This window comes from Tamandua tetradactyla, chromosome 3 (genome assembly GCF_023851605.1).
Source record: "Tamandua tetradactyla isolate mTamTet1 chromosome 3, mTamTet1.pri, whole genome shotgun sequence".
Taxonomy (NCBI): Eukaryota; Metazoa; Chordata; class Mammalia; order Pilosa; family Myrmecophagidae; genus Tamandua; species Tamandua tetradactyla.
In genome coordinates, this window is record NC_135329.1 from 184,518,678 (window position 1) to 184,542,762 (window position 24,085).

The 24,085-nt window shown below is 36.8% G+C and overlaps 1 pseudogene; it reads left to right on the forward strand.

Moving 5' to 3' along the window:
• Window positions 1-10,559: 10,559 nt before the first annotated feature.
• The window catches only part of LOC143675855 (geranylgeranyl transferase type-2 subunit beta pseudogene), a 39,736-nt pseudogene continuing 26,210 nt past the window's right edge, over window positions 10,560-24,085 (forward strand).

A 24,085-nucleotide genomic window follows, 5' to 3' on the forward strand; every position in this document is an offset into this window, starting at 1 on the left:
TTGGGTCAAAAGATTTTCACCAGAGCTGAATTATATAGTAAATCTCCAGAGATGACATTTCAGAGGTTTCAAGTATTCTAGTCTCAAAGAAGTCAAATTAAATTTCAAATTCGTAACATGTAGATTAGAAAAGAGACTAAAATACTGAGTTCTAATATTGCAAAGAGTCATTTTCTAAAACAATTTGCTGGGATTTGACATCAAGTGATTTTTTTTTTTTAGCTTTTAATTAAATCTTAATTTGGTCATGACATTTTGATAGATTTAGACAATCTATCAAATCTCTCAGCCTTCCCACAGTGATTCATCATCATACCCTTTGACAGTAAATTCTTCCCACACAGAGAATTTCAGGCATAGGGGCCTCAGATAAACAAATATAATTAATACTAATAGTCTTCAATTTCATGTTTAAATGCAGTTGAAAGAACTGTTAAGAATTTGAAATAATGAGAGAAATGGAAAGAAATTGCTTCTTATTATGAAGAAAAGATAAAAATATTTCCATCGAATATTTGGGAAAACAAAGCAACGAGAGGAATGGAGAAGTGGGGAGGAAAGGAAAAGAGAGAAGAGGGAAAAAAGGAAGAAAAGCTATTCAGAGGTTTCTGAATGTTTTGTATAAGAATCTCTGTTATGGGTGCCCCATTTCTATTCTCTCGTTCTCTTTTCCAACCACAGCAACCCTCAAGTGCATTTAGAATTCTCTAGAAAGGAGGAAAAGTTGTCATCTACCTATTTTCCATTCCAGTTTTAGATGTTCCTAGGTGTGGGGGAGTGAGAAAAATAGAGAAATTCCTGAGACTCTACACATTTCGCAAAGAGCTGTCCAACCAACCTAAATTATAGACGTGATATTGCATATATTCTCAAAATTAGTATTGAAATGCAGATTTAGTAGATATTCATAGATCAATTTTCATATTGTAAAATTTAAAAGCAATTCAAAGCAATAACAAAATGCATGAATAATTTTTCAATTTATTATTTCTCTTAATAGATATAAATACCAAATGATAGTTTTACATAGAGAACATTATTTAAAATTAAGCTTTGGTTAATTTACTTATTCATTCAAATGATGGAGAAGAGATTGCAAAAGACAGCTTGTCACTTTGAGGTGGGGGTAATCTGCTTCAGAAATACATATTCCTTGATAGTTAATTTTATTACAAAAACTTTGAGTTGTAATTTCTAGTTTGCTCAAGAGTGAAGTGAGCTAGGAAGAGCATTACTCTCACCCCTGAAACAAAAATACAGCCAAACAAATGACAATTTCATGAATTTTCTAGAACCCATGAGATAGCTGACAAAGTAAAGCAACCAGCTAATCAGAAATCTGGGGGGAGACAGATGCACACAGGGACAGATTGGACAGATACAAATGATCATTCACCTGGGGCCCAACCAGCCAAGCCTAGTAAGAAGAATGTAGCTACAATTGTTGATAAATTAAGGGAGGCTGAATACAGAATGGTAGGAAAGTGAGAAGCCTCTAGAGCCATTACTTTAACAGCCTTTGCTTTCTGCAATCTCAACTTGATGTGGTGCAGGACTTCAACAGCAACTTCTACAAAATGACAGGAAGCATGACTTGTATTCTTCAGCCCACTCTTCTTTGTAGAACAAAAGCCTGAATCTATGGATGGAAGATTGAAAAAACAAAAACTCACCACCACCAAAACTATAGCCATTATCTCACTCGTGAAAATCCATTGCCACTGTATGAAGAAAACAAAAACAAACATGAAAAATTACCCTATGCCCTAGGGAAGGGTGTCTCAGCTTTGACACTACTTTTTGAACCAGATCAATCTTTGTTATGTGGTGTGTACTGTGCACTGTAAAATATTTAAAAGCATCCTTGACCTCCATTCAATAGATTCCAGTAGCCTCATGCAGTTGTAACAAACAAATATGTCTCCACATAATGCCAAACACCCCCTGGGGAAAAAATCACAGCAGTTGAGAACTACTGCCACAGGGGAAAGGCTGGAATATAATTCTGGTCTGGTCCCAACAATAGAATCAGAGGACCATACCTCTGTGTTGGGTTGGAGATATGTACCCTCACTCCCATCCCACTCCCAAAAAATACATGTTCTTAATCCATTTCTGTGGGTGTGAACCCATCATAAGTAGGATCTTTTGATAAGGTTACCTCAGTTAAGGTGGCCTAGCTGAATCAATACGGGTCTTAAATTCTATTACTGAGTTCTTTATAAATAGAATGAAACTCAGACAGAGAGAAAAAGCCATGGGGAGCACCCAGAAATTGGAAGTCAATGGAATCCAGAAGAGAAAGGAAATGCCAGAAAAGGCTGTCAAATGCATTGTTATATGCCGGAAGAGCCAAGGAATAAGAGTTCCTGGCAGCCGGCCCCAGAATACCACCATCTTCAATGCGAACTCATTCCCTGGCTGAGACCTAAATCCTGGATTTCTCCTAGTCTCAAAACTGTAAGCCAATAAATTCTCACTGTTTAAGCCAACCCATTGCCTAGTATTTTATTTAGCAGCAAGGAAATTAAAAACACCCAGCAACATAATTCCTGTCTAAGACAAGCTAAATCAGAACATCAGAGAACCCCATGTTCACTCTCCATCATGAGGCTAAGTACAAAATAAAAGGATTAATTGAATACTGTTGAGAAGCTGCAAAAGACAGATATTCTCTGAGGTATGGGGCAAGAGAAGAACCAAACCTAAGGATAGAGCAGATGTTGAGAAAAATCCTCTGACAAATCATCCTCACCCTAAACACCAAGTCTCAGTAAAAAAAAAAACATGAAACTTGTGTATTGTGGGTGAGCAGAACAAAAAAAAATGTCAAACACAGGGCAACCAGATTTGTGCAAGTTCACACTACATGCCTAGCAAAAGGAGTAGCGAGTCCATTTCCAAACATTGTTTTCCTCACTCTGTACCATCCTACATGGCACATGAAAAATACATGAAAAACAAGTCATTGCCAAAAAAAACATAAGCAACAGAACCAGACTCAGATAAGACCCAGATGTGGGAATTATCTGAAAAAGAATTTTTTAAAATTATGATTCATATGTTCAAGTTTCTAACAGAAAAAGTAGATAACATGCAATATCAGTGGAAATCTCAGCAGAGAGATGGAAAGTATAAGAAATAATCGAGTGGAACTGCTCGATATTTTTTTAATGAGAGAGATGAAGAGTACCTCTGATGTACTTAACAGTAGAATCAACACAGCCAAGAAAGGAATTGGTAAACTTGAAGATAGGTCAAAAGAAATCACCCTAACAAGTTCGAAATTCAAAGTTAAAAAAAAAAGTTAGCTTGACTTGGTTGTAGATATTGAAGAGAGGAACAACAAAAATAGAAAGCATTGGGGCTAAGCTTTCTTCCCTCCCTTTCAGAAAGCCAAGTAAGGATATCTATTTCCAGTTGGGAATCTAAGCCACTTTTCACCAACTGTGTTCTCATAACTTTTAATTCTATTTTAACTCAAACAGTCTTTCCTGGGGAAAAGGTTGTTTCTGCTCTGGCCATTATTCCCACTCATGGGGCTACCATATCTTTCTGTGTATGAGTTCTTGTTGGGTTCCCTGACCCCTGACCCCACTCCCAACAGTTGTCACCAACAGAATAAAGTCAATATTGAGGGTTAGAAGCCTCAGTCCACTGAAAGATGTATTCAGGAGGTAATGCAGATTCCAAAGACAAGCTCAACATAGAACCCATTTTGTTGGACTATGTGGGAAGATCAGAAATGGCCTTCAAAATTTTCCATGGAGCAAACCCCTGATTAATATTCACCTGTCTTATACTGGGGAATAAGGCTAGCAAAGTGCTACATGAAAAAACATTTTCCATAAGAAATACTAGGCAAGATTTCATTGCAGTGAACCAAGCTCATATAGAACAATTCTTTGAAGAACAATGGCCACTTGATCTTGCATGTTTTGTTTTATGTCAACCTGTTTGTATTTTTTTATTCCTGCTGATTTTCCTATTTTTCTGTTTTATTAATTTTGACTCTCCTCAGGAAAAAAATGCAAATAGAAGACACCATATTTTTACTGCCTATTTTGACAGGTAAGGGTCTGCATTTATTACAACTCCTATAACACTAAAAACAAAGAAATAAACAAAACATGTAAAAAAAACTTTATGACTAAACTGAATTAAATTTGATGACAATAATACTGTGAGATTCATTCCAATTTGTTTTGACAGCCTATGTTTTCCATTTAAAAAGCACTAACACTAGATAGAAATATTATAGGTAAAATTGCCATAAAAATAAAACCAAAACATTAGCCAGCTATATTGCCATAACATTTTAAAGATGATGATATCGAAGACTTTTGCCTCAATTCCAAACGGGTTAAAGATCTAAAAGGAAAGGGAGCAGCTGTGAAGATTTTAAACAAAAAGATAGAAGATCTCCTTGAGATGCCCTTTCCCTCAAGGAAATACCACACGCAAACAATAATAGAAATAGAGTCTAAATTCTATTTATAAACTTATTTTCATCAAAAGACTTACACATGTCTTAGAAAATTTAATATATACTTACTATATATGATTCAGTAACCTAATGTTTAGGTATTTATCCTAGAGAACTGAAAACAAATTCATGCAGAAATCTGCACATGAATGTTTACAGAATCATTACTCACACTCATTTTGTAGCTAGAAACAACTAAAATGTCCTTCAATGAATGAATGGATCAATACACTGTGATAGATACACACAATGGAATAATCTCAGTAATAAAAAAGGAACTATTGAGACACAAAACAACATAGATAATCACAAATGCATTTTGCTGAATGAAGGAAACCAGTTTTTAAAAGGTTACATACAGTGTGATTCAATTTATATGACACTATGGAAAAAATATGTATATGGGAAAATGAAATAGTTCAGCAGCTCCCAGGGGTTAGAGATGGGAGGAGGGAGTGAATACAAAAAGGGAACATAAGTGAACTATTTGTGATGCTACAATTGTTCTGTATTGGGCCAGTGGTGGTAATTATAAAAATCTATGCATACTTAAGAACGCATACAACCATATAACAAAAAAGTGAATTTTACTAACTGCAAGCTTTTAAAAATTGAAAATAAATGGATAGATGATAGAAAGAGATAGATAACATAAGGTGATTCATAAAGAGAGAAAATTTTTGTAATATGTGTATATCAACATATCAGTATAGATGTAGATGTATCAGACAATATAGGAACTTACAGATGAATAAGGCAAAAATCATCCAATAAATAAGTAGGTATAGATTTAAATTTTCTTTTTAAATGGCCAATGAAGGAAATCAGATGCTTGCATTCAGTAGTAACCAAGAAAATAAAATCATACGATATCATTACACACCAAATGTGTAAAAGTTTTTAAAGTCTTGTTTTATTTTGAAAAATAGGAAGTAATAGAGCTCTGAAACCATGATATGTGGGTGTAAATTGTTACAACCACTTTGGGGACAGTTAGAATTATTCAGTAACTTTGAAGAGATGCTTACCTTCAATTCTAATACCACTAAAATATATGCACAAGGGATATATACAGAAAAGCTCACTATGCCCCTGAACTGGAAATAATTCAAATGACCATAAATAGCAAAATCTTCATAATTTATAGTTTATTTTACAATAGAATATTATATGGAAATGAAAGTGAATGAACTGTATTTACAATTTGCAATATTGCATCTTGCTTCTCCTTTGTGCACCATTTTCAATGGCATGTCAGAAGCAGTTAAAAGCAAAGCATATTCTAATCATATCCGAGACAATGAAGATAAAAATGATTTGCACTTCACTTAACCTTACAAATAAACAGCTTTCTAATTGTATCAACCAGGGCAAAAATGTACGTGATACATTTTAAGAATACTTAGTCAGAGCTCATCTTCACTGTCGGGTTGGTTCAGGAAAGGCAAATAAATGAGGAGAGTTTTCTGGGCATGTCTTGGAAATGTCTACTTCACATCCAAGAGAAAACCACAAGAGCTGTACAATGTGATGTCTTTGGACCCTGTCCTATGTGGTTGTCTTGCCTGGGGCTGCTACAGCCGTACTGCAAACAACCCGAAGATGTTCACATTAAGGAGTCTATAGGAACAGAAAGAACCTAGATCCTTGGTGACCTTATTAACCTTATATTTTATCAATGAACTCCATAGTCTGCCCAACGTCTGGACTTATTTCTTCAGCCACATTGAATCAGGGTTTCTGTTACTTTGAATGAAACTATCCAAACTTCTACAAGTAGCAGACCCAGAAACACTGGTTTTGTTCATGAGTATAAGGTTCTCCTAGGCAATACTTTGTTGCTATGTATCCATAAATAATCAGGACAAGCTCTTTAGGATAGATGCCCTTCCGCTCCCCATAAAATAATATACTGGATTTAAATGGATCATAGTAGATTCCTCTTATTATTTTTAATCTAAAAAAGAAAGTATAGAAGTCTTCGTACAATTATTCTTTTTTTTTTTTTTTTTTTTTTTTTTTTTTTTTTTTTTTTTAAGAGAGAGGGAGGAAAGGAAGGAAAGACAGAGAGGAAGAAAGGGAAACATTTTTAAACATTTTCTTGTTTTTATTATATTTTGTTTGTTTGTTTGTTTTTTACATGGGCTGGGGCCGGGAATCGAACCGGGGTCCTCCGGCACAGCAGGCAAGCACTCTTGCCCGCTGAGCCACCGCGGCCCGCCCCGTACAATTATTCTTGAAGAAGCACATCACAAGACTTCTTTGCAAAGCAATTATGTACATATGGACATTCGAGACTAACTTATGTCATACCTGTATTGTCTAAAGAGAAAATATATTTTTATCACAAATTATAGACAATCAAAATCATCCAAGGATTATCACTCAACATTTTGTTTTATATACTTTCAAAACTTTTAGGAACCTGTAAACACATATTGTTTTTACAAAAATTGAATGATGCAATGCATGTTTCTTGAATTTGCTTTTTTAACTTACAGGTATTTGGGGAGACTTTTTTCAATCACATTTTACATCATCTGCCTGATTTGTTTGGAACTATATAAAAGATGTTTTTATATATTTCTTTTTTTGGGGGGGTGCATGGTTCCGGAATCCAACCTAGGTCTCCCACATAAAAGGTGAACATTCTATCACTGAACCCTCCGTGCACCCTGGATAATTTTAACTAGTACTCATTGTAGAAAAAGTAAGATACTGACCCAGAAAGAGATGAAATTATCAGATCACACCGCTTATACTAAGTACCTCAAAAATCAGTGCTAAAAAGAAGACTTGAATTGGAATAACCAAAGCTTATTGGTTAGACCATTTTTAAAGAAAACAGTTCTAGAAATGTCATGCATTACTCAAATCAGAAAGAGATGACTCATGCCCTAATTTTACCTTTATTATTAATTTAAAACCTCACACTGTATTCACCCTTTTCTCTCTAATTCCTCCAGCCTTTGACTAAGTGACCCATAATGTTGAACATTTTGCTTATGTACTTTACATGATTTTAGTTTTTCTTCTTTTCTTTTCTTTCCCATGTAACAGTAGAAACCTACTTACTGATCTCTTCCATTAAATGCTGCCAGGAATTATCAGTAATCTCATTGACTTCATGTCAGATTTATAAAAATTATTCTCTTTGGAGTGTTATTATTAAGACTGGGAGAAATTGTCTTGCAATATTACCAAAGATCAGCTAAACACTGCTCTCACTTCATATACTTGGAGAAGCTCAAGAGGTTAGTGGGTTAAGGAGAGCTCTTGAATCTCAGGGAATATAAAATATCTATATATTTTGGGGGTAGTTGAGGCTTAATGCAGTTTACCTGGAGAATTATTGCAATGAATACAACAGGATCGATTGTGCTTACCACGTTTTCACATTCTCTTTCTCTCATTGCAAAGTTCATCAATTAGTTCATCAAGTGCTAATATCACCAATCTAGCAAGATCCCCTTATATTACGTATTTGTTCCCTTTTATTTCCATCTCTCACTCCCATCCAACTCACCCCACCATATAGGAAGCTAGGAATAATATTTCTGGGTTTCCAGATACCGTTATTCTTAATGTGACCAAATGGGCAGTCCATGCTTCCATCAGAACCGAGTGTCCTCACGTCTCCAAAGTCCAAACATCGTGTAGGTTCTTTTGATTATTAATAGAGCCTTCCACTAAAACCAGACTGTTTTTCTCCTATGACCCCCTTTCTTTGGTGCTGATTGCACCACTAACTTACCCGCAGATTCTCAGCGTCGGCAGATTATCCCCGGTTTCTGTGAAAGTGGATCCGGCTCTTCTTGCCCCTTTCTTCCAGGAGAAATGTGAATCCTTTGATGACAAAACAACTTAGTGAATTAGTCCACGGTGGTGGGCTATAGCACTCACTTCAGTCTCCCCGCTTTGTGCCAAAAGCACCAGCGAGGCTGCCCCTGCGGCAAGCGGCTGGTGCTGAGGGGCGCTGCTGAGCCCTGAGTCGCATTTCCTCTACGCTCCTATTTTCTCTCTACTCCTGGCAAACACCTTACAAAGCAGGTGCTGTTGCGGTCACCTTAATTAAAAAGCACTCTGATATTAAAGCTATTAAAATATACTAAAGATAACGATATTGAAGATAAAGATTAAAGATAACTGAAACACTGATATTAATGTTAGTGGGAAAACTAGTAAGCGTTGAATAAAACTTGAAGTTTGGTTAATAGTTCTGTACCAACGTTAATGTCCTAGTTCTGACAGACACACCATGGTTATATGATAGTAATATTAGGGAAGGCTGTGGAAAGTGTAAACAAGACCTCTGAACTCTTTTTATGACACTCCTGTAAATCTAAAATTATTTCAAAGTGAAAAGTATTAAGAGAAGCTGATGATAAGGATTTTGTTCAGGATGAGTTTTCTACTACATGCTGAAACGCCGCAGCAGAAGTATAGGCAGAGAAACAAAAGCATAGAAACAAGCAGAGAAACAAGAGGACTCTTGGGTTTAGATGGACAATGGGACGAAGTTCCTGCTAAGGGCAGGTGTAGGGTGTAAAAAACACTTAGCTACAAATACAGAAGACCCTTCTTGAAATGTGCCTAGACATGAGAGAGGGGAGGAAGGAAGGGAGCACAAGTAAAGAAAGGGCACTTGGAGCACATTGGTTCTGGGACAGGACTCACGTGTGAAGTCCTCCTGCTGCTTCACTGTTCCTGCAGCTGTTCATTTAGGCTCTTTCTGTAGGACTTGGGGAGAATGCTATAAATTCAGATCCTTAAGTTAGGCCAGAAGCTGTAGGGGTAACTCTCATTATATTTGCAGGGCTTATAGCATAGTTATAATTTGAAAGGGGAAGGTTTGAAACACATCCAATAGTGAAGATAAGGACTAATGGAATATTCCCTAGACTCATAAGGTTAAATTTGCTAAGTTATTTTATGCTTCATGTCACCAGACTGAAGTTTAAAAACATAATGACATGTTTTTCATAGATTTTTAGCATCTAAGCAAGCACAAACAGGCATCTCTTATACAATTTTAAATTGAATGTAAAGTATAAGCTAGAATATGAAAATTGTTGTGTTATCCTAAGTATCGAGCTAAGAACTCACTAGAACACTAGTGTGTTCTAGTGAGTTTCAAATCAGGAGTTAGTAACTGAGTTGAGACTTTAAAGTGCTGGAAGATGAGAACCTTAGTTAATCTTCATAAAATCAGCTTATTCATAAAATATTTTATGATTAAAATTTCTCTTTCCTTCATCCTCCCATTCCTTGATTCATGGTGATTCTAGGGAAATTAATCCAAGTTGAGGTAGCAGGTAGCTATTTCTGTGAAACCCTGATGTGACTGTTAAGATTGGGTGCCCTTCTCTTGATCACACATCTTTATTACTGTAGCGGTAGATGATAGATTACAAAAAAACTCTAGAGCACAAGAATTCAGAATGGTAAGGCAGCCAAGGATAAAAAGAGAGGGATAGTTAAACTGCCTTTTGCTAAAAATGTATGAGTTTCAAAAACACTAGTTTTCTTTATTTAAAGAATACTAGTATTCTTTAGCAGAATATAAAATTATTCTCTGGCAGTCTTTCTAGATCCAAAAATGTTTTGCCTTCTATGACATTTGAGTTCCAGTCTTAGAGACAAATTTACCAAATATGTAATTGAATACAATACATCAAGATTCACATTCCATGGATATTCAGAAATATTTGTAAACTTTGAATCCTAGAAACAAGGGGAATCCTAGAAACAAAGGGTAGAAACCAGGGATATGACGCTATATACTGAAAACCCAATTTAAAAAAGACATGTATTGAAACTGTCTCTTGGCTTCCCCAGTGTGTGAGGCCCTGTGAGAGGCCCCCAGGATATAGCAGAAGCTGACTGATGAAAACCCTGTTCTCTGAAGTATGATTTCTAATATGAGACAATTCATACAAAAAATGAGAAACAACTGACAAAGAAATATATAAAATGATTAAAAAAAAAAAAAAAAGAGGGGCCATGCAGATAATTAAAAGAAGTAATGTGTTAGAGAATCACTTGTATAGCTGTTTTAGATTGGACCTCAAGGATGCCCTATCTGATGAGATCATTTGGAGTCAGCTATGAAAAAATTAAGGAGAAAGAATTTCAGGCAGAGGGAAGCCAAGTGCAAAGCCCTAAGGGAGAGGCGGCATGTTTGAATCATAAAAAGAAGGTCAACAGGCAGAATTTGGTAGGCAGGTAAGAGCCAGCATAGTTTGAAATGAGGTAGGGGGGTCAGGCAGGTCCGTGCATGCGACTTCATAAACAGCGATGAGGGCTTGGATTTCATTCCATGTGAAATAAGAAGCCATGGCATGACTTTTAGAGGTAAGAGCCATGATCTAATTTAACTTTAAAAGATCACTCTGAATGTTGTATAGGGAATGGATGGGGAGGGGAGCACACTGCAAACACAGAAGCAGGAAGACTAGCATGGAAGCCGTGGCAGTGACCTAAAGCATCAGCTCTCCCACCCAGCCCAGTGACGAAGGGACAGGTACACAAACACGTTTGCAAGGACCAGAAGCAGGACGAGCGCTGGCTTGGCGAGTTTCCTGGAAGAGAATGGCAAGTCCAATTTATGAATCAACTAGAGGGCCCAGCAGTACAGGCAGCTTGCTAAGGAGATAAGGGGGCAAGGGGAGACTGGGCTTTACTGACACTAATAATGATACTGAACAAAAAATCTGTCTCCAGTAGTCTGAGTACAGGATTTTTTATGGATTCAAACAAGGTTGGGTTGAGGCAGGAAGGCGGGACATGAGAGGAGTTACCATTACAATAGTGCCAGGGGCCTGGGCCTCTGAGTTTGCCTCAGACCTGTGGGTGTGACCTCATTCCCGTGGTCAGAACTGAATTACATTGTGTTACTACAGTCTTTACAGTTACTGACTGAATTTTTGTACCCACATACTCTTAAATAGGAAGATAGAGCTAGCCAAGACAGTTTTCCTTTCTCTTGACCAAGCTGCCAGCCTTCCCCCGTTCCTCCTGATTCTAACTACATTGAAACTAATCTTGCCACTGTGGGACTGCAGAGAAAAACAATGTGGGCTACAGGAGAGAAAAAAGGAAAAAAGCAACTTCAGACCCCAATAATTCTAAATATCACTCTTGTGCCCCAACATCCCCATCCTCAACCCCTCCCCCTCGATACCCAAGGACCGAGAGACGCCTTACTAGAAAGTTCTTACTTCTCTCTGTCTCTCTTTGCCCTAACAGGTTCCAGGAGACCTAACTACTACAATGGAAAATACCCATCCTATGATCTACCCCCATTATTACCTTCCAACCTACACCCAGCCTTTAAAAAGCTTTGCTGTTCTGTTTCAATGGAGTTGAGTTCTACTCTCTTCCCGCTGTTACAGCAGCCCTTGAATAAAGTCGTCTTCACCTGTTTAACATTGTCTGGGGCAGTGTTTTTCCTCTGACAGCGCAAAAAAAAGTAGAAACCATTATACAATAAGGTTCTATTGGGAACATCCCATCCATTTTTCTGATCACATTGCAATTTTCTAATCATACAGAAGGTCAAGAGACTCAAAACATCACTTGCAATTCTTTAGTTTGGATGTTTGGAGCTGCACATTTGCTCTGCTCCATTTCTCCTTTGCATTTTTTTCATTTCTCGTCGCTGTCTTGACCATCTATTCCTCTTGGTTCAAGGCCATCTGTTCTGCCTCACATTCGTCGCTTCACCCAAAGTCCACTGTGGCCTTTGTTTCAGCTGTCCCTCATCCTCTCAGCTCACGTACTGGGTTACCCTCAGCTGACTCAATTAAAATTCCATTTTAGGTTCATTTGATTCATGGCTGCATCCCTGAAGCCAAAATCAAAGGCACTGGATGTTATCAACTACCCTTAGATTCTCCCAATTCAGCTGGCATGCATTTCTTGGTTTAAGCTCCTTCTATAATTGCAGGGTGCCTCTCTCGCCCTGCTTGTGCTGGGCTGGACATGCTGAGGCTACTCATGGCCTTATAACTTAATCCAGCCCAAAGTAAACAGCATTAAGTGCACTTGCAAAACATCAAGTTATGTTCCACATCACTTTCTAAGCAGAAAGTTATCTTCCCTCCTCTAGTATGAAATTCTGAATAGCCCTGGGGGCTTTTTTCTTTATTTCCAATAGATGTTGGTTGTTCCTACTGTGTATATGAAACTGGATTAAAATGGAAAGTAGAGACATACGGTATATAAAAGATCACAGACACACTAGTTTAGCGTCCATTTGATTCAAAGTAGTGAAATAATCCATTAATAATGTAGTGACTTGCTCCTGGCTCTTAAATGTATACATCGGTCACCATCTGCCTGTTCAATCATGAAGACAAACCACTCGCATCATCATCCAGCTCTCCGGGCACTGATTTGTTAGTACATTTTTGGTCACCCGTGGCACACTCTTTGCACAACCACCCACATCTTTGGCTCCTGACTTTGTGAATGGGCACAGCTGCTGAACGAGATGATTCAGGAATGTATTGGCTGAAAGCCATCCGTTGGCTCCAGCCGGGAACACTGGAAGGTCTGCATCTAAGGGTAAAGCCATGAAAGCAAAGAACTCAAAAGGTTTCTAGCCGCAGGTTTGTTCAGAAAAGAGAAACCACAATAATGTACTGTTTCCAGAGAACAGGATGCAGTTTCCTAACCTCGCGTCTTTCTACTTTCACACTGTGTGTTGTTTTGCTGAACTTTTTTTCCATTTGGCAAATTCCAAGATTCAATTTTGCTCAGAAATCATCACTCCTGTCAAGCCTCTTTACCTCCCAGAAGGCCACAGCAGTCTTACATCCCACAGCCCCTCAGCATTTTTTTTTTTTTTTTTTTTTTTTTGTGCATGTGGGGTAATCGAACCCAGGTCTCCACATGAAAGGTGGGCGTTCTAACCACTGAGCTACCCGTGCACCCCCCCCTTGGCACTTTGTAGATGCATTTCCCCTGCCACTGATCTCACCTATTTTAAAGGTCTGATTCATTTTCTGTCTCTTCCACTAAATTGTAGGTTCTTTCAAAGCAGTGGCTCCATCTTATTCACATTTTCCTCCTGAGTATCTAGAGCATTTATGTCACAAGGAAGATTCTCAATAAATGAAGCTGTGGCCTTTGATTAATAAATAAGGTGCTGGTTATTATGTTTTAGCTTTTACAGTCATTTTCTCATTTAATCCACATACCAACCTCATCAGATTTCCATTTTAGATTAGAAAAGAGGCTCAGGGATGGCAATTATCTGCCCGAGATCAAAGATAAGTGATAGGTGGAATCAGCCTCATGATCAACTTATGTTGGTTATTATCACACTACACAATAAAAAAAGCACAAATTTATACCAAAATACATAACACTTTTGGACATCAGAATAAACTGAATTTTTTGTTTCTTTTAACATTTATTGGACATCAGAATAAAATGAAAAATTTAAGGTGTTCTATTAAGGTTTACATTTTTCTTTCATATATTCATCCTCTCCTGCTAATTACCATCATCCCTTGCTTCACAAAGACAGATTTGTGAGATTTAAGGGGAAAAGTGCTAGTTCTGGTGTTCAGTGTGATTCGTCTCTTACTTTTTTTCACATCAATCTTGTTTTTAAACAACTACTTGGATTAATTCATTCTGCCAAGCTCAATTTTACATCACTGTACTAATTAAGGGGTGCATTTGTTCTGTAGAAACTCTTTTGTGCATGTGTGCGTGAATTTATCTGTGATCATGTACACAGTCAAACACAGTTTCACCACTTACCTTTCTCATATTCAACTTTCACCCAAGAGACTGGCTCGGTCTGAAGGAATATTTCAGTTTATCAGAAGGAAATATCCCTGCAAATGGACTTAACTCTTTGATGTGTCATCATCCTCATTATTTTATTTTTATAAGGATTTTTGGATAAATGCTTTGATACACAGGTAATAGAAGATATCAACTTTCTCAATGTACTCTTTAAAGTAAATTTACATTCCACAGACATCCTTCTTCTATTTTCACTTTATAAAGCAAAATCATTTTTCACATATTTATAGTCTTAGAAACTTGGGTGATGAATTGAACTCTCAAATTAAGAAAGAGTACCAAAATTCATTCATTCCATTTATGAACCATTGACATGTTTTTATCACTAAAAACAAAGTTATAGAAACATTCTAAGAGCCTTTTATCTGTAGCTTATCTTAGAACACTGTTAAGAATGTTTTGTTAAAATTAATTTTCTATCTGGACGAAAACTTCCTAACTAATCTCCTAATAGGCTAGGCCTGCTGTTAATTATCCAAAACTGAAAAAAATTCTGTGATATAACCTAATGGTCCCTTACTACTCAACTTTTCTTCTGAATAATGGGTTTAAACCATTGGCAAAATATTCTCTTCATTTATTTCCTAGAATATCATCTTCTACAGATGACCTGGAAATATTATCTATGCTATCTATTGTTAAAACAAGCTGTGCTCTTTTTCCCAAAAGATGGTTCATTCAAAGTTTGTAAGAAACTATCAAAGTCCTTAGTTAATTTCTAAAACTTCATACATTCCTTTTTCAGAATCATGGAAAAAAGGGTTTTCAGTGACACTACTTTTCATCACCATCTGAAGAAAAGAAAAATGAAAAATTGTTTATAGTTTTTTTATTTCTCTGATCTTTTCAATTGTGCTTTCATGAGCAGAACCTGCCATGCCACAATCTATATAAGTATACTATGGGTTCTTAGCTGTAAATAATTATGCAAAATTGATATAATACCATCATTTGCAGCCCAACAAATAAAGCTGGAGCTGGTAGCTACCAGTTATTCATTCTCTGCTCCCTATCTATAATCCACGGCATAACTGTAACCATTACTGCCAGGAACAGCAAAACTGCAGATAAAGTGGAAGGAAGTAATTCAACAAAGTATTTCAGCACATCTCTTGGTTTAATCCATTAAGGAAGAGGATTAAGACCCAGGAAAGAGATTTCGTTTCCTTCTGTGTCTAAGAGAGCATTCCACAATGGTTATAGGCAAAAAAGAAAATGTCTCACCCAGTACATTTGGAAGTTCTCTAAAAATTACTTTGGGCAGGTTCCTAGAGAGTGAAAAAAAAAAAAGAAAGATAAAATATATAAACATTTTCTTGCTGTTTTCAGTTTTTGCATATCAATTTGGGTTACAGCAGAATTTCTGCCAATATCATCAACTTTAGGGTTTCTTATGATAAAGTATTTTATGAAAAGAATATATCCTGTTAGGAACAGATAACATAATTATACTTAGAATTTAAGCATATAGGTAGGGTTTTGTGTTATTTATAGTTTAATAAAATGCACAACCACTTTTTGATGAAATACCTAATTGAATCAAATAAAACTATAAGTAAATATAGTTAATTCTTATAAACATTTCCTATTAAGCAATACTTGTATCCTTAATGTATATATTAAGAAAAATATTTCTTTTGATGAATGCTTGTGGAATTACCAGTATTGCCATATCCAGCTGTATTGTTCTACTAAATTTTGTAAGCAAAACTCTAACTGTATTCAAAACAGAGTGAAATTTAGCTGAAAAAAATAAATACTATAAAAATTAAGTTTTTAAGATTTTTATGTAAACTGTTTTGTGTTTTCTGCAACTTAGCATAAATCAAACTTTATTCCAGGACCCATACAAGATGTATAAAATGTGAATTATGGATTCTGGAAAGCTAGAGATGTCTAGTTTTTCCTTATTCAAATAGAAAAAGAGAAAGAAGGCTTCCAAGTACTAAAGGCTAGAAAAACTGGTGGATGTGCAAGAAACCATTGGGAATTTCTACAAATGAATATTTAGATGACCTGGGATAGGCAAGTGGGATGGAAAAATGACAGTAATAAGGCAAATGTGACACATTACCATTTTGGAAGTGAATCTTGAGCCTCTGGATCTATTTGGGAAGGCATAACAGAATCACTTGATTGCTTTCACAAGTTGGTCTCACCATTGAAGGATGAAAGTTTTTTTTTGGGGGGGGGAGAGGAATGTAATAAACAAAATAAAAAACAAACAAAAACACAAAACAAAACAGGAGAAGCTGATAGGTAGGCAAGGACCCTCAGTGAGGACAATCACAAAAAGGGGAAGATGAAATGAACTGCTTTTCTGTGGATACCAGAAAGCAGTAAAAAGACCCTATGGGAGGAAATATAGAAGGACTCCAAGTCTGGGCCCATAAGATGGTAGACACCTGAGCCCATAGGACACTCATGGGATGGAACTGTGGTTCAGAAAATGCTAGTTCCCATGGAAAACAGAAATGAGTAATTGTCAAGAGTGGCTCTTATGCTTATCCCCAGAGCAGTGGCCAGAGAAGTGGTGTGATTGATTGCAAGTGCAGATAAACTGTCCTGCATCCTCATTTGTTTCTGGATTTGAAGAAACTGGGTGATTCATATGCTTCTCTAAAGTCCAGCTGGTCTTCTACCTCAGCCCTAAATCCCTGCTTTCTGCGTTCCAGCAATCCCCCCTTGGACTGCCCAGTACAGCCTCTCACCACATTCCCAGCTGTCTGTAGAAACTGAGTCTTATACTCTAGGGAAGAATAGAGGGATAGAGTCTCTAAAATCAATAATAGCATCATAATAATGGAATAGATTTAGGTGGAAAATAGATTCCCGAAGTAAAACAGGACTAGATTTTGAACATATTTACTTCTGGATCTTAATAAAATTCAGAAAAATAGACCACAGAAGAATAATCATAAAATTATTGAGAACTGGTTATGCACCATGCAATATCTTAAGTACTTTACAAGTATTCACTCTCTTATTCTTCTTGGAAGTTCTGTGATAAATTATCATCATTGCTATCATCACACCATTGTCCCCATTTTATAGAGGAGGAAACCAAGGCACAGAAAGATTAAATAGCTTGCTCAAGGTCACGCAGGTAGTGAGTGGCTGGGATCCCAGTTCCGACTCAGGCAGTCTGTCTTCAGAGTCTATACCTTTAACCATTTCACTGTTCTACATAAAGAATAAAATGTTATAAGATAAACTGAGATGAAGACAAAAACTTTAAATACAGCATTAGGGAAAAGGTGTAAAAGAAAAAAGAAATAGAATTGCAATATTAAAATATGTACCAAGAATGGAAAACAATAGTTCTAATGTAGCATGAAATTGAGTCATAAATTTGGAAGACAGCAAAGGAGAGCTTTTGAAATGGAGAAAAAAGGAAATACAAGGGACTTCCGGAGAAGATGGCGGCTTAGTAAGACGCGCGGGTCTTAGATCCTCCTCCAGAAAAGCAACTAAAGAAACAGAAACAATACGAAACAGCTCCCAGAGTCACGACAGAGACCAAAAAAGACAGCGTACCCCATTCTGGAACGGCTGAACGGGTAGGGAGAATCCACTGCTGTGAGATACCCGAGGGGTGCACGTTTTCCCGGCTGGGGTGGCTGGCGTCTGGGGTCCCCTCCACGCACGTGGCTCCCCGGTCTGACTGGGAACATTGGATAGCGGGGCCCTCCCGTCACGCTTGGCGTCTCGGGCCAGCTGGGCAATTTGGACCAGCACTCCCCCAAGCCACGGCCAGCGACCCCCGCCTCCACGCGCGGTTTCCCGGGCCGACTGCCCCGCAGACAAACGACCGCCACGAGCGCCACCTACTGGGCAGGAAAAGAAAAACAGAGCCCAGAGATTCCACAGAAAAACCTTTCAACCAGCTGGGTCCCACACCCAGGGAGATCTGATCAAATGCCCAGACACCAGCAGAAAATAATGGATGACGCTCGGAAAATTGAAGATATGGCCCAGTCAAAGGAACAAACCAATAGTTCAAATGAGATACAGGAGCTGAGACAACTAATGCTGAATATACGAACAGAAATGGAAAAACTCTTCAAAAACCAAATCAATAAATTGAGGGAGGACATGAAGAAGATATGGGCTGAACAAAAAGAAGAAATAGAAAATCTGAAAAAACAAATCACAGAACTTGTGGGAGTGAAGGACAAAGAAGAAAAAATGGAAAAAACAATGGATACCTACAATGGTAGATCTAAAGAGACAGAAGCTACAATTAGTGAACTGGAGGATGGAACAACTGAATTCCAAAAAGAAACAGAAACTATAGGGAAAAGAATGGAAAAACTTGAGCAGGGAATCAGGGAACTGAATGACAATATGAAGCGCACAAATATACGTGTTGTGGGTGTCCCAGAAGGAGAAGAGAAGGGAAAAGGAGGAGAAAAACTAATGGAAGAAATTATCACTGAAAATTTCCCAACTCTTATGAAAGACCTAAATATACAGATCCAAGAAGTGCAGCGCACCCCAAAGAGAATAGACCCAAATAGGCGTTCTCCAAGGCATTTACTAGTTAGAATGTCAGAGGTCAAAGAGAAAGAGAGGATCTTGAAAGCAGCAAGAGAAAAACAATCTGTCACATACAAGGGAAACCCAATAAGACTATGTGTAGATTTCTCAGCAGAAACCATGGAAGCTAGAAGACAGTGGGATGATATATTTAAATCACTAAAAGAGAAAAACTGCCAACCAAGACTCCTATATCCAGCAAAATTGTCCTTCAAAAATGAAGGAGAAATTAAAACATTTATAGACAAAAAGTCACTGAGAGAATTTGTGACCAAGAGACCAGCTCTGCAAGAAATACTAAAGGGAGCACTAGAGTCAGATACGAAAAGACAGAAGAGAGAGGTATGGAGTAAAGTGTAGAAAGAAGGAAAATCAGATATGATATATATAATACAAAAGCCAAAATGGTAGAGGAAAATATTATCCAAACAGTAATAACACTAAAAGTTAATGGACTGAATTTCCCAATCAAAAGACACAGAATGGCAGAATGGATTACGACCCAGCAATACCACTGCTAGGTATCTACTCAAAGGACTTAAGGGCAAAGACACAGACGGACATTTGCACACCAGTGTTTATAGCAGCATTATCTACAACTTCAAAGAGATGGAAATAGCCAAAATGCCCATCAACAGACGAGTGGCTAAACAAACTGTGGCATATACCTACGATGGAATATTATGCAGCTTTAAGACAGACTAAACTTATGAAGCATGTAATAACATAGATGGACCTAGAGAACATTATGCTGAGTGAGTCTAGCCAAAAACTAAAGGACAAATACTGTATGGTCCCACTGATGTGAACCGACATTCGAGAATCAGCTTGGACTATATCATTGGTAACAGAGACCAGCAGGAGTTAGAAACAGGGTAAGATAATGGGTAATTGGAGCTGAAGGGATACAGACTGTGCAACAGGACTAGATACAAAAACTCAAAAATGGACAGCACAATAATACCTAAGTGTAATGTAACTAGGTTGGAACACTGAATGAAGCTGCACCTGAAATATGGTTTTTTGTTTGTTTGTTTGTGTGTTTGTATCTTTTGTTTTTGTTTTTTTCTTTTTCCTTTATATATATATATATATTATTAGTATTATTATTTTAATTCTCTCCTCTATATTAACATTCTATATCTTTTTCTGCTGTTTTGCTAGTTCTTTTCCTAAATCGATGCAAATGTACTAAGAAATGATGATCATACATCTATGTGATGATACTAAGAATTACTGAGTGCATGTGTAGAATGGAATGATTTCTAAATGTTGTGTTAATTTCTTTTCTTTTTTTTGATTAATAAAAAAATTAAAAAAAAATAAAAAAAAATAAAAATAAAGGAAATACAGAGTTGAGATATAAAATGAAGATAAGGAAAGCGTAAATCAGAGAACCTGCATATAGGTTAGGTATGATCTTGAAAATATAGTAACAAACAGAATGTATTAGTTTTCTATTGCTACCTTAACAAATTACCACACACTTAGATGTCTTAAGCAATGCAGAGTCATTATTCCAATTTTTTTCATCATAGGGGTGAGCTCAGCTGGTTCCTCTGCTCTAAGTTCAGAAAGGCAAAATTAAGTAGTCAAACAGCTGTGAGTCTTATCTGGAGGCTCTGGGGAAGAATTCACTTCCATCCTTGTTCAAGTTGTTGGAAAAATTCAGTTCCTAGTGGTTGTAAACTGAAGTGCACAATTCCTTCCTGGCTGTGGCTGAAGTTCTGGTAATTGCTCCTGTAGCTAATTCACACTTCAAATCATATGCCAAATTCAAAATAAATTAAAATTTAAAAATTCAAAAAAGGAAAGAATACTATGATATGCCCATCCAGTTAAACGGGAAATGAATTCCATCAAATACTTTTGAAAATAATCCAAATCTTACTTGAACGTTAATGATGTTTGCTTAAGGATATAGTTGGTCATCAGGCATACATGGTGTTAATCAATAGTGTAATTTCAGCCTCTCATAAAGATTAAAAAATAAAATATGTTATCATTTATACCTTTTATCCATAATCTGTCTCTGAGTCTTCCTAAAGAGATGTTTCTATAAACATGCAAGCTGGTCTCTCTAAAATTATTCTGTATTGTATTTCCCATTTTTAACAGAAGCCAATGAGCTTCTAAATGAAGGTTTCTTTTCCAGGGTACCTTTTATTCCTGGATTTTTGCAGAAATGATCTAAGATGGACCTTTATCGATTCTTCATTTTAACAGCTACCCCTTCTTCTGGATCCTTCAGGCTTAAATCCTAACAATTAAAGCTGAGTGGCAATGTACGCCAAAGACAAAATCAGAAAAGGAATAAAATGGAGAGCAAAGAATTATTAAATAAACTAATTTAAAATAAGGACGTGTAAGTATATTCAAAGATATATCATTGAATAGTATGAAATCAGTCAGGTTCTCAAGACATCTACAAACTTTCAAGAGGTTTGCATAGGGAAAAGTTGGCATAACTTCCAATTCGAATGATAGAGAATGATCAAGGACAATAAACGGAAAATATGTTGGGTATCAGGTGACAGAAAAGAAAGGATGTAAGCTTTTGTCTTTTATATTGCAGGTGCAATATATCATTGAAAAATTGCAAAGAGCTAAGGTCCAATATAGTATATCTCAGTCACTTTGCTCTTGTATAACCGCACATATTAGATCAATTTTACAGGATACTTCTTGGTGGCAAATCCATTTAATAATTAAATAAAGTATATCAAATGGAGGCCCTAAGCAATGCTGTATGTTGAATCTTATTATCATTCTTCTCTCTCATTTATTCTTTAATTCCCCTAAACATTATCTTTCTCATGTTCTCCTCACCTAGAGCTCAAAGAAGAGGAAGGAGGAGGAGGGAAAGAATAAAAGGAAAAAAGTAAAGAGGAAGAGTTTTAGAACTTTTTATTTATATAAAAATGCAGGGAAGCTACTCAAATAAAACATATCCATTGATATTTTAAAAACTAGGGACTAGCCACCATGGACGAATGTATTAAATGGAAAGTACGCCCATCTGCGTTTTTTAGTGCAAACTGGCTCCTTTCGTTACAGGCAATGTACTAAAAGGTCTGATCAATGAAAAGGATTAACTCTTACAGCTATCTTGGTATGGCCAAATATTTTTCAAACTTGTATGAAATACAATGATAGGCAAACTTTTTTCTGGGTTATAGCAGGTCTTTCAAATATTAATATATGAAGTCAAGCCATAATGCTTATCCTGACAGCTAGTTGTCTCCAGCACTAAGGCTGCATCTGTAGCATAAAAAAGAACTTTCACAAATAAATAAAACAGCAAAGACAGAGTGAAGATTAAGTACTATTTTAAGTCATCCTAAAATACTCCAAGAAGTTGGTTCTAGGCTGCTGATTAAGAAAAAATAAGGGGAAAGTAACTTAAGCAAACTAATGAAAATAAAGTGAATAAATTCTGAGTTTGATGTTATTGGCTAACCAATACATTGGCTAGCTTCCATACAGGAAGACAGTTGTAATTATTTTTTATGTAATTTTATTTTTTAAATAGAACTAGGATTCCAGAGCCACAGGGCAAATTATGATAAGACTTTTCAAACATAGCGCAGATAAAAAGTTATCTTTATTTTAATTAAAATCAGGGATAATCCTCAAATGTTGCTCTAGAAAGCCCTCAGGTTAATTTTATTAGATGTTTACAGGAAATTTCATGGACTCAGTGTGAATAAATGAAAGATGAAATTTTTAAATAATAATGTTCACCTTCAGCCTAAAACCACTACAAATGCAACCCCAAGAATTTATGGAACTGTTCCTTTCAGGAGATAAAGACACTTAGTCCCTCAACTTTTGAGGGTTTGATGGCAACAACTCAAGCTGGGTGTCTACTTTTGGCACTTACCCTCTGCTGAAGAGTCACCTAAACCGAGTTTATGACTCATCCCAGTAGGAGGTTCGTATCCAATAACTAATTAATGTAAGGACATGAAGTCCAAACTACTTGCTCTAACTTGAGACAACTCTTTAAGGAAGGCCATTCCAGCACCAGAACTCCAAATAGGATCAGTTGGGGCCTCTGTTGCAATTGCATCACAGTTCAACTTGTCCTCTGCCTCATCCTGCTTCCTTCTCTCCCCCATGGGAACACCGATCTCAAGATCACCCTGTCCCCAAGTAGACCTCTTGTATGCAATCTCCATCCCAAATTCTGTTCCCAGGGAAACTGACCTGCAACATGGAACACCTGATAAGAATATATAGTGCAGTAAGTTGAAATGCCCTTTGATGGGGTCGCTGTCTTACAAGCAGGTCCAGCAATACTCTGTATATAGCTTGTATCTCCATGGATCAAAGAGGAATCGGGGGACCTGCAGATCCCTCCTATTGCTATGGTTGGACCACAGTTTATTTAAAAAATTGGCTATAAAGTGTCCCCAAGCCCAACTAAAATCTGCAATTTTTAAGTGATTGATTCTGACTGCCATAAATTTGAGATACAGAAATTTGAGTTATCTCATTATTTAACATTTGCTAGCCATATATCGAAACCTACATTTCATATTATAAAAGACCAGAAGGGAAACGTAAAAGATGTTTTCCTTGTAGAAGGTGTATTATGCTCTGATGGAAGAGCTTTCTGCTGTAAGGAAAGTGACATATATTGGATGACAATAAATTGAACAATGATTTTCAGGCTACGAAGGCTCCTGGATTACATCTCCCTTCCTCAGTTTTTGGCATTATGGGATTATCTCAGCAGTCTTCTTCCTTAGAAAAAATACAATAAATCTCTGAATGTGTTAACTATATTTCACCATCCTCAGGGTATTTCTAAAAATACGTAGATTCAATTATACAATTTTAACACTACCAGTTATATTTAGAAGTGGATAAAAACCAGTTTCATCTTAAAACATATGAAATCCATTTATTTGGTTTTCCCGGGCGAATTTTAAATTTACCCTATGATATAATAGGAAAACTGAGCTTTATGATATTATTTGAGGACATGCTATTGATCCTTTTTTCCCATTATCTTCAGCTGCCCTAGTTTTTCACTTAAGGGTGACTTTATCAATACAGTCCATAAATTGCTCTCCATTCAGAATCCTACTTTTGGCTCAGTTAAAAGACTTCACTCTGGCTTGCTCCTGTGATCCCCACCTGGAGAGAAGGGGAGGAAATCAGAATGATTTAACCCTATAAAACCCTCAGTGGCTTTTATTGCTAGATAAAATTATCATTTCAATTTTCAGA